Source organism: Peromyscus eremicus, chromosome 6 (genome assembly GCF_949786415.1).
Source record: "Peromyscus eremicus chromosome 6, PerEre_H2_v1, whole genome shotgun sequence".
Classification (NCBI taxonomy): Eukaryota; Metazoa; Chordata; class Mammalia; order Rodentia; family Cricetidae; genus Peromyscus; species Peromyscus eremicus.
Window position 1 is genome coordinate 67,639,255 of NC_081421.1, and position 12,668 is coordinate 67,651,922.

Below are 12,668 nucleotides of genomic sequence, written 5' to 3' on the forward strand. Positions count from 1 at the left end.
TTCCCTGTGGCTGCTTCTTAATATGCTTAAAATTTTTTTCAAGCTCCAGAGCCAGCTTGAATCCACCTGGACAAGTCAGATCCACTTCAGATAAGTATAATTCAAACTTTCCTGGTCCTGAGACCCTCCTCCCTCACCCTGGGACCCCATAGGACCCCAACCAAGGTAAAAAAAAATTCTAAACTCCCTCTTCTGCCCTGCCAGCACCTTGTCAGACCCAAACAGTCACAGAGCTTGAAGGAGTAGAAGGCAATGAACTTTTCCCAAAGCAGCAGAGGATAATCCACTACGTCAGGACATCTGGCTACCCCAAAAGCCCTCTTCCCTACTCCCAAAAGTTAACTGATGCTAACCGAGTCAACTGGAAGCAGTTTCAGGAGACACAACATCCCCATTCCTGTTTACCCACCATTTTTTTTTTATAAAAATACAGAGTCTGGAATGTTAGACTGCCTAGCCACTCCCCCAGCTACATGACAACATGCACCTGGCAAGATGCTTAGTCATCCCAGGGCCTTGCACAATACGTAATCCATGCACTGTGTGATCATGTAATTTGCATGAACATGTAATCTATGCACATGCATGGCATAGCTACTTAAGCCCATATGCACATATGCGGGTGAGGGGGACCTATAAAAGTGGGTTCAACTTATTCCTCGCCTCTTCCTACACGGTCATTCCATAGGCCTATGCACATCTTTCTCATTCCCTTCCCTTAATAAACTCTTATATTGGGTTTTGTCATACTTTGTGGCTTTTCTCACAGAGTAAACAGTGCAGCTTAATATTGCACCTTGTAATAAATAGCACTGAGATTCTGAGGTGGATGTTACTCATGTTTTGTTGTATCAGGGCATGGGGGTTCATATCTCTAATCTCAGCATTCCCAGAGTATAAAACTTGGGGGCCAACCTGGTCTACATCAATAATTCTATGCCTGAAAAACTACCTAGTGAGATCATATCACAACTTAATAATAATAATAACAACATAATTATAATAGTACTAGTAATAATAATACTAAAGTCTGTTATTTAAATTAATGTTAAAGACAAACTTTCAATATCATTTATAAGACTAATAATGTGGTTACTGTGATTAAAAAGAAATTCATGAACCAGGCCTGATGTCATAGTCTATGGCTTTGATCACAGTAGTCTAAAGGCAGAGGCTGACTCAACTCTGGGAGTCTGAGTTAACTTGGTCCATAGAGCACCTTCTAAGAGAGTGACAAGTTGTCAAAAAGGAAAAAGAATTAAAGAAACAAAGCAAGCCAGGTGGTGGTGGCACATGCCTTTAGTCCCAGCACTTGGGAGGCAGAGCCAGGCAAATCTCTTTGAGTTCAAGGCCAGCCTGGGCTACCAAGTGAGTTCCAGGAAAGGCGCAAAGCTACACAGAGACCCTGTCTTGAAAAACAAAACAAACAAACAAAAAAAAAAAAACAAAGAAAAATGCATGAACCAAATTACCACTTGAATTCCTGCTGAAATATTTCAGTTGCCAAAGCTTTTGAGAATGAACTGGTCTTTCAGAGCTTTTCGTCATCTTTAAGAAAGTAATTGTGATAGAATGGAGAAATGGTACAGCAGTAAAAGGTGTTAGATACTTTTCCAGAAGACTGGCATCCAATTCACTGTATGCTCAAGGCAGTTGACAATAGTCGGTAACTCCAGTTATCCAGGGGATCCAACAGCCTCTTCTGGCCTCTGAGGGCACCATATGCTCATGGTGCACAGACCCACCTGTGTAACAGGGCCCAAGTGTTAACAGGCTCCCATACCTAAGTACAACTGTCTCCATGATGGAAGTACCATTCAGGGTATAAAACGCAACACTTGTGTAAAAAAACAGCAATCCCTGCCAAAAATAAAACAAAGGCTTAGTCGACCAAAGTCCATAGTTCTCAGAATACCTTAAAGTGTTCAAATCTTGCTTGAAATACAGTAACATTTGGCTTCTGTGGTGCCATTTCTGGCTAATTGTTCTTGTTAACTGAAGTTTGTCCACCCAAAATATGGTTTTTGTGCTTAAAAGCTCACCCTGAGAAAGGCTACTTGCTGCACTGGAATCCCAAACACCTCATGTACTTCTGCCAGCTGGCTAATAGATTTTCTATTGGCTTAATTCCAGTTCAAGCACTACCTCATTCTCTCTCTCTCTCTCTCTCTCTCTCTCTCTCTCTCTCTCTCTCTCTCTCTCTCTCTCTCTCTGACTGTGTTTGCATTTGTGTGTGCTTTTATGTCTTTCTGTGTGTGTTCTGTCAGTTTTGTTTTCTTTTAAGGACCAGTGGCTTTTTCTGGTATGAGGACACTCCTGCCGATTAAGATTTGTGCCTCTTCCTGTTGGGGACCTGAATCCTTTTGGCTGTGCCAAGTCCCCCAGAGAACCACCTACCCGAAATAAAAGTTCTACCTACCCCATTCCTGGAATGAGAGGCTATATGAACAGAGCCTGTAAATTGAGCCCCAGGTGGTTCTCAGTTTCCACATGGGAAGCTGCTCTCAGTCTCCAGGAGCAAGTTCATGGGAGCTCTGGGCTGGCAAGGTAAAGCATTTGCTTTGCAAATGAGGGGTCTTGCAGAAATTGCCTACCTTCATTTCAAATTACACATTTGAGGGAAGCAGTACCTGCCACTCTGACCCTAAACCCACATACAGAATAGTAACTGGGGCTACTAGTTAGCCACCTGCGAAAGGATCCTAACTGAGGAACCAAAAATTCAGAGATCAAAACCAGTTGATTGCCAGGCTGTGATGGCACATGCCTTTAATCCCAGCACTTGGGAAGCAGAGCCAGGCTGATCTCTGTGAGTTCAAGGCCAGCCTGGTCTACAGTGCAAGATCCAGAATGTGCACCAAAACTACACAGAGAAACCCTGTCTCAAAACAAACAAACAACAACAACAACAACAACAACAACAACAACAAAAAACCCAGTTGATTGATTTATCCTGTATTGAGGGGTGAGCAGCATTGGATCCAGACTTTCAGGAGAGCTAGGCTGGGAATTGCTGAGTAGATTGAGTCACTGAAGTTATATTCCTGTTCTCTAGGCTTAGTGAGTCCCTCCAAACATGATGAACTGGAGAAAGATGATAGATGTGGGGAACATTTTACATATCCTCGTTTCAAAGGGGAACGGTCTCAAAACCTATACTTCAGGAACTTTTGAATATATTCTTCTGGAAACCAGAATACTCTCTCACTTTTAGGGCCCTGCAGAATAAGCATGGAAGTTCAAAATCTGAAGAGGACAGAACTCACAATTTAAAAATATAAAATACAAGGTATTGAGAAGCTGAATCTAAACAGTCAACATGACTGAATTGAGAAGTATTTAGGATCTGCATCTAGCACAATAAACAAAATACACTTGTGATGGTTACTCTTGGTTCCCAACTTAATTAGACACAGAATAACAAAAATCTGAACATGGAGGGCAAACCTGTGAGAAAGTTTTTTTCTTAAATTGAAGTAGGTAGATTCACTTCCAATATGAATTTAGAGGTAGAAAGACACAAACATTTAACCCTGATTTCAAGGCCTGAAGACAGACACCTTTAATACAGTCTTGAGTCTGGCAGACACACCCTAGATTGGGCCACACCCTATACTTGAAGCATATAAAAGGACATGGAGGAAGGAAGCTCTTTCTCTTTGCCTGCTTGCCCTCACCTTGCACAAGTCCATTCCTTCCCTGACCTTAGAGAATTTCTCTTTGGAATTCTAGCATTTACTGAAGACCAGCCAACACTTCCAACCTCCTGGACTGAGTAAGTACCTGATTCTTGGACTTTTTCTTCACGAACAGCCAATGTGGGATTAGTGGGACAGCCTTAAGACATTCTAATAAATCCACTTCCTTCATACCCAGAGAGATTCCGTATACATGTGCTGTTACTTTGGAGAACTGAAGTACATTTTTGATACGAGTGTATAAAATGATCCAATTTTTTAAAAGTTGTATTTAATGGTCAAAACTAGTTACCTATTGAACTAAGATTCAATCTAGAAAAAAAAAATGGAGTGATGTAAGGGTTCCTAGTAGCCTAGACTGTCTTCTCTGACTCTACTATTGAAATCTGGATAGAAAATTTCAGAGACTCAAGTTTCCACACTCATAGAGGAAGGAACAGAGGAGAAACAGAAACTAAAAATCTAAATCTGTGTGTATTCTTGTGTCTCACAGGGTAGAGATAACACAATTGCTAGTTCTTCATTTTGGATCCAGTTGAACCTTCAAACTACCTCCAGGAAAAATGTCAGGACAGGATAGCCCAGAGCTAGGATTACACACAGATCACCATCCAGAATTTCTCCTACAGGTGTACCATTAGCAACTTTTGTTGTATTCTGGAGGAAATTTGGGAACACATTAGAAGCCCAACTTTCTTAATAAGTGCCTATGACAAATGTTGTTTGAGAGTAAACCCGAACGGAGTGGATGAAGGAAGTGTAAATTACCTGTCAGTTTACCTAGTGTTACTCAGCTGTCTAAAGAGTCATACTTGGGCAAAGTCTTAAACACTGAAGGAAAGAAAATCCAAGGTGGGGGAGCCAGAAGGGCTTTAGGTTCTTGCCATGCTATCACTGGGGATTCAAAAAGTTCATCCTTTGAAATTTCCTCTTATCCCATGCTTCTTTGGTTCTCGCAGACGATGGGTTCATCCTTCTCTGCAAGGTGAGTGAGGTCCAGGGCTCCTTCAGCATCTCTGATCAGAACACAATGGCAGGGATGCAGGTTCCAAGCTGCATATTGGCAGATGAGCTAGGAGAGCTGTGGGAGAATTCCCACTTCACAGACTGCTGCCTGGTGGTAGCTGGCCAGGAATTTCAGGCTCACAAGGCCATCTTAGCAGCTCACTCTCCAGTTTTCAGAGCCATGTTTCAACATGACATGAAGGAGAGCAAAAGTAGCCGAGTCGAGATTCATGACCTGGAGCCGCAAGTCATTAAGACAATGAAGGACTTCATTTACACCGGAAAGGCACCAGACCTGGACAGCATGGCAGATGTTCTGCTGGCAGCTGCTGACAAGTATGGCTTGGAGCGTTTGAAGGTCATGTGTGAGGATGCCCTCTGCAGGGAGCTCTCTGTGGAAAATGCTGCCCACACTCTCTTCCTGGCTGACCTCCACAGCTCATGGCAGCTGAAAACCCTGGCACTGGATTTCATTACAGCTCATGTTTCTGAGGTCTCTGAGACCTCAGGCTGGAAGATAATGGAGGGCTCATACCCCCACTTGGTGGCTGAAGCATATGGCTCCCTGTCTTCTGCACAGGATACTTTCCTGGAACCCCCACTCAAACGCATGAAGCGATCCTAAAACCTGGTCAGCTATGACCTATACTTGTCTCCAAGAAGCAGTCAGTGTTGTTAACAATGACACCTGGGTAGACTATGGGATTTTTGGAGTATTTTCAGTGAAACTAGGGAAAGTGAGATGGTGGTTCAGGCTTTAATACACCTGTTAATGTGTTGAATGGACAGTTAGAGAGAGGCAGAGACTGGACTCTGGCATATTTTGTGGTTTGATAATTTGTCTCATGAGTTGGAAACTGCAATTCAATTTAGTTGCTGGCTCCATGGACATCCCAATAGGGCTTCTTTGGAGAAACCTGTCTGGATTGGACTGAGAAGAACATATGACCAAGGGCTCAGCAAAGGACCAAACAAAAATGAATGTTTGCTTACAAGAGAAGTAGAAGAGAATGAAGACTTTTTCTCTAAACTCTGTGTGTGGGATTGGAGAGATGAGTCAGTTGCAATAGCAATTGTTGCTCTTGCAGAGGACCCTTTTTTCAGTCCTCCTCGTCTCCACGGGCACATCCATCTCTGTAGACAGTACCTACCCAAATAAAATATGAAATTAATAAGAATTTTAAAATCAGTTAGTGGATTCTGGTGGTGTTTCTGTTTGAAGAATCCTATTTTAGTCTATCTAGCTCTGCTCAGCTGTGGAAGTTTGTGCTGAGTCCTTACTCCTACACACACACAAAATTCAGTGAAATGATCCCTAATGAAATTCTGTTATACTCATAGTTTGATGCCTCGCCCAATCGACATCAGTTAGGCTTTCTCCAGCTTCTGATGAGAACAGATACTGAAGTCCACAGCCAAACATTAGATAGAGCTCAGGGAACCTCAAGGAAGAAAAGGCATGACTGTAGGGTGAATCAAAGGTATCATGTAAAAGGAGCACAGAGATTCAACTAAACAGGGTCCACGGAGGTTCACAAAGACTGAAGAGGGAATCACAGAGCATTCATGGGTCTGTACTAAGTTCTCTGTGTACACACTGTGCTTGTTTAGCTCATGGGTTTTGTGGAAGTCCTAGCAGCAGGAGTATGGAGAGTCTCAGAACTATTTGTCTGATCTTGGAACCTTTTATTCCTTCTGGGCTGGCTCCTCCAGCCCTCATAAGAGGGTTTGTGCCTACTATTATTACATTTTGTTATCTTGTGTTCATTTGATAGGCCCTGGAGACCTGTGCTTTTCTGAAGGGAAACAGAGGAGTAGTGCATATATGTGGAGTGGAGGGAGGGGAGACTATGTTCAGATGGGATTGTATGAGAGAAGAAAAAATAAAAACACAAAAAAGAAAGAACTATTAGAAAGACATTTGGGGAAGAAGTATTTGGACAGAACTGCAAAGGAGCAAAGAATGTGAAGATCATTTTGTCCCCAGTAAATGTCCACAAAATTTGTCTTCACTTTTAACCTGATTACAGTTGCTGCTAAATGCCAAATCTGCCAGGAGGTATCACCGTTTCTTCAGCCTGGCCACCCAACTACTTCATGACAGGATGACTACATTGGGCCACTTCCTCTGTGGAATGGACAACATGGGATAGGATTTACCAGGAAGTATTTTTCTCCAAAGCCCTGACTTGGATGTAGGCACCAGGTGTTAGAAAAGGAAATAGAAAAGAAATCAATCAATCACTATCACCCCTAGTGACATCTTGGGAAAAAAATTGTTATCTGTTTCCATGATTTTAAGTTTTTCTGGCCTGGAAGTTTTGATTCCAGTGTGAGTGGTCAGGTGGGGGCAGTGCTCCTGTTTGGAGCCAGAACAAACAGTTCATTGACCTGGAAGCTCAGACTTCTCCCAAGCCACTTTGAGCTCCTGATGTCCTTAATCCAACAGGCCAAGAAGGAAATAAGTGGGACCTATTCTTTCTGATTTTGCTTATCTTAGTGGTTAGATGCATTTGGAAGTGTATTTCCAAGTAGAATTACCTGAGATGCAAGGGAAAGATCACCACTCTAGTGTGCTGAGTCAATTCAGTACTGTGGATCTGAACGGAATAAAAGACAGCAAAGAAGAGAGTCATCTTCAGGGGTTCCTGGCTCTGTTTCCCACTCATCATGATGAGCTCTTCACCTGTCTCCATATCTTAAAGACTAAGACCACTATCAAGTTAAGAAAAACAAGGAAAAGTGACTACTGAACGTTGCCAAGACAGGGTAAGATTGTCTTTAAAAATTCCTGCTTCTGAAAATGTTCTGTCAGATATTCTAGGTCTGTAGACAAATTGGTTGCCATAATGATGCCAAGGAACTTTAGGTGACTGTCCAGGCTGCCAGCTGTTTCTGTCTATTCTCACAAGAATTTCAGAAAATGCTTGCTTGCATTTTTTTGTTTTCTCTGGTATTTTATGTTTCTTCTCTGGTCTTTGATAGAGTTGAAGACTAGACAGTTGTGGTTAAAATCTTCTCATATCATAGCTATAACATATTAGTACTCGAGTTAGAATCTTCAAGACAGGAGTAATCTCTGTAATTTGGCATTTAACCATGTTCTTGACATTTAGCATGTCTTTCTTGCTTGATATTATTCTTGTTGGTTGTAATTCCAGTTTTGTTTATATTATTACTCTTTGTTTTTCCTGAACAATACTTGATAATCATTCTTATTGTATATAGTTTGCATTAAGATTTGAACCTTTTTATTTAGACTTTAAAGGTTAAATTATATCAGGATTGAATTATACAGTTACAGAGAGACAGCCTGTTTTCCTTTTTCTTTTTTGTTTTTCAAGACAGGGTTTCTCTGTGTAGCTTTGCACCTTTCCTGGAACTCACTTGGTAGTCCAGGCTGGCCTTGAACTCACAGAGATCTGCCTGGCTCTGCCTCCCAGAGTGCTGGGATTAAAGGCGTGCACCACCACTGCCCGCTAGACAGCCTCTTTTCAAACAACCAAACTCAGCAACCTTACAGGTACTGCCAAAAGCTCATGTGAAAGCTAACCTGACTCCAAGGGAAATGTTAGATTTAAGGAGATTTAAAGAAGCTATAGTATCATACGGCATGCATTTTCTATTTATAAAGCAGATGTTAAATTTGTGGTCAACTTGTAATAAATATAGCCCTCAGGACTTGACAGAATTAATTATAGCTGTTCTAGAGGCCAGTCCACAGTTACAATGGAGAACCTGGTTTAAAGAGGAGGTTAAAACAATTGAACAATGATGCAGGGATACAGGTGTGGAAATTACCCAGGATCAGCTTCTTGGAGAGGGCAATCATGCTGATATACAAAGACAATCTTTATATGATAACCAAACCCTAATTCTATGCCACATGGCAGCCATGAATGCATGGGGCAGAAATGAGTAAGCAAAAAAAAAAAATTTGAGTCATTTACCAAAGATATACAAGGCCCCAAAGAATCCTTCACAGATTTCTTACAAAGGTTGTCTTCAGCAGTAAATAGAACAATGCCAGTTCAGAAGCTAGACAGATAATAATTGAATGTTTGGCTTTTGAGAACATGAATGCAGCATGCAAAAGAATAATTAGGCTATTAAAGTCAAGATCAGCATGCTTGGAGGATTGGAATAGGGACACAATTAATATTGAGTCCCATGAACATGATATGTGGATAGGAGGGTGATGTCAAAAGCTTTGAGGAAAAGGAATAATGTCATAAGTTTTAAATGTGGTAAAAAAAGGTCATTTGAAACGAGAGTGTAAACAAGGCATTCCTAGAAACAATGTTTTCAAGGAACAATGGCAAGAGACTGACCATACCTTCTGAATTATGCAGAAGGTGTAGTAAGGGTAAACACAGGACTAAGGAATGTAGATCAGCAAGGGTCAGAGGAGGAAATCCTTTGCCTCTGCTATTGGGAAATTCCCTGGGAGGCCTCATGCAGGCCCCATGGCAAATTCAGTTCAGAACTTTGCTGCCATTGTGGGAGAAAACACTTCTCAGAGCAATTAAATAACCAAATGCAATAGATAACACCACAGCAGTAAACCCCAAAGAGGAGAAGTACACACATACTACCACCAAAAGATAACAGGAATGAACAATCACTGGTCATTAATATCCCTTAATATCAATGGACTTAATTCATCTATAAAAAGACACAGGCTAACAGAATGGATACAAAAGTAGGACCCTTCTTTCTGCTGCATACAAGAAACACACCTTAAATTCAAAGATAGACACAAAGAATAAAAGGCTGGGAAAAGATTTTCCAATCAAACGGTCTTAAGAAGCAAGTGGGTGTAGCCATCCCTAATATCCAGCAAAATTGATTCAAACTAAAATCAATCAAAAGGATCAAGAAGGGCATTACATACTCATCACAGGAAAGATCCACCAAGATGAAGTTTCAATTCTGAACACTTATGCCCCAAACACAAGGGCACCCACATATGCAAAAGAAACATTACTAAAGCTTAAACCACATATAAAACCCCAAACATTAATAGTGGGAGACTTCAACACCCAACTTTCACCACTGGGCAGATCTACAAAATTGAAACTAAACAGAGAAATAAAGGACTTAACTGATGTTATGACACAAATGGACTTAATTGATATCCAGAGAACATTCTATCCTAACCAAAAAAAAATATACCTTCTTCTCAGCAACCCATGGAACCTTCTCTAAAATTGACCACATACTTGGCCACAAAGCAAATCTCAACAGATACAAAACAATTGGAATAACCTCCTGCTTTCTATAAGACCACCATGGTTTAAAGTTAGATTTCAACAACAATAAAAACTACAGAAAGCCTAAAATCTCATGGAAACTGAAAAATGCTCAACTAAATCACCAATGGGTTAAGGAAGAAATAAAGAAAAAAATAAGAGACTTCCTAGAGATCAACTAAAATGAATATACCACATGCCCAAACTTATGGGATGCTATGAAAGCAGTGCTAAGAGGAAAATTCAGGGCACTAAATGCCCACATAAAGAAATTGGAGAAATCTCACACTAGTGACTTAACAGCACACCTGAAAGCTCTAGAACAAGAAGAGGCAAACTCACAAAGGAGGAATAGATGCCAGGAAATAATCAAATTGAGAGCTGAAATCAATATAATAGAAATAAAGAAAACAATACAAAAAAATAATGAAACAAAGTGTTGGTTCTTTGAGAAAATCAACAAGATAGACAAGCACTTATCCAAACTAACCAAAAGGTAGAAAGAGAGCATCCAAATTAACAAAATGAGAAATGAAAAGGGGAACGTAACAAATAACACTGAGGAAATCCAGAAAATCATCAGGTAATACTTAAAAAACCTCTAAGCCACAAAACTGGAAAATCTAAAAAATGGATAATTTTTTGGATAGGTACCACATACCTAAGTTAAATCAAGATTGAGATAAACTATTTAAATAGTCCAATAACCCCAAAGGAAATAGAATCATTCATTAAAAGTCTCGCAACCAAAAAAAGCTCAGGACCAGATGATTTCAGTGCAGAATTCTACCAGATCTTCAAAGAAGAGTTAATGCCAATAATCTTTAAAGTGTTCCACACAATAGAAACAGAAGGAACATTACCAAACTCCTTCTATGAGGCTACAATTACCCTGATTCCTAAGCCAAACAAAGATGCAACAAAGAAAGAGAATTACAGAACAGTCTCCCTCATGAACATTGATGCAAAAGTATTCAATAAAATACAGGCAAGCAGACTCCAAGAACACATCAAAACAATTATCCATCATGATCAAGTAGGCTTCATCCCAGGGTTACAAGAGTGGTTCAACATACAAAACTCCACCAATGTAACACACCATACAAACAAACTGAAAGAAAAAAAACCACATGATCATCTCACTAGATGCTGAAAAGCATTTGACAAAATGCAACACTCCTTCATGATAAAGGTCTTGGAGAGAACAAGAATACAGGGAACATACCTAAACATAATAAAGGCAATTTACAGCAAGCCAGCAGCCAACATCAAATTAAATGGAGAGAAACTCAAAGCAATTCCACTAAAATCAGGAACAAGACAAGGCTGTCAACTCTTCCCATACTTATGCAATGTAGTACTTGAAGTTCTAGCCAGAGCAATAAGACAATATAAGGAGATCAAGGGGATACAACTTGGAAAGGAAGAAGTCAAGCTTTCGCTATTTGCAGATGACATGATAGTATACATGAGTCACCCCAAAAATTTGACCAGGAAACTCACAGCTTATAAACACCTTCAGCAACACAGCAGGATAAAAGATTAACTCAAAAAAATCAGTAGCACGCAGATACACAATTGACAACCAGGCTGAGAAGGAAATCAGAGATACAACACCCTTTACAATAGCCACAAATAATATAAAATACCTTGGGGTAATTCTAACTAAGCAAGTGAAGGACCTATATAGCAAGAACTTTAATTCTCTGAAAAAAGAAATTGAAGAAGATGTCAGAAAATGCAAAGAGCTCCCATGCTCATGGGTAGGCAGGATTAACATAGTAAAAATGGCAATCTTACCAAAAGCAATCTACAGATTCAATGAAACCCCATCAAAGAACAATACTCATCTTCATATGGAAAAACAAAAAACCCAGGATAGCCAAAAGAATCCTGTATAATAAAACAACCTCGGGAGGCATCACGATCCCTGACCTCAAGCTCTTGTTTAGAGCTACAATAATAAAAACAGCTTGGTACTAGCATAAAAACAGATATGTGAAACAATGGAATCAAATTGAAGACTCTGATAATAATCTGCACATCTATGAACATATAATTTTTGACAAAGTAGCCAAAACTGTACAATGGAAAAAAGAAAGCATCTTTAACAAATAGTGCTGGCATAACTGGATGTCAACATGTAAACGGCTGCAAATAGATCCATATCTGTCACAGTGTACAAAACTTAAGTTCAAGTGAATCAAAGACCTCAATATAAATCCAGCTACTCTGAACCTGATAGAAGAGAAAGTAGGAAGTAGTCTTGAACACATTGGCACAGGAGATCACTTCTTAAATATAACAACAGTAGCAGAGACACTGAGAGAAACAATCAATCAGTGGGACCTTTTGAAACTGAGAAGCTTTTGTAGAGCAAAGGACACGGTCAACATGACAAAGCCACAGTGTACACAATGGGAAAAGATGTTCACTAACCCAACATCTCACAGAGGGCTGATATCCAGAATATATAAGGAACTTAAGAAATTAGACATCAAAATGCCCAACCGTCCAAATAAGAAATGGGCTGTAGAGCTACACTGAGAATTCTCAACAGAGGAAGCTCAAATGGCTGAAAGACATTTAAGGAATTGCTCAACATCCCTAATCATCAGCGCAATGCAAATCAAAATGACTCTGAGATACCATTTTACACCTGTCAGAATGGCTAAGATCAAAAACACCGAAACAGCTTATGCGAGAGGATGTG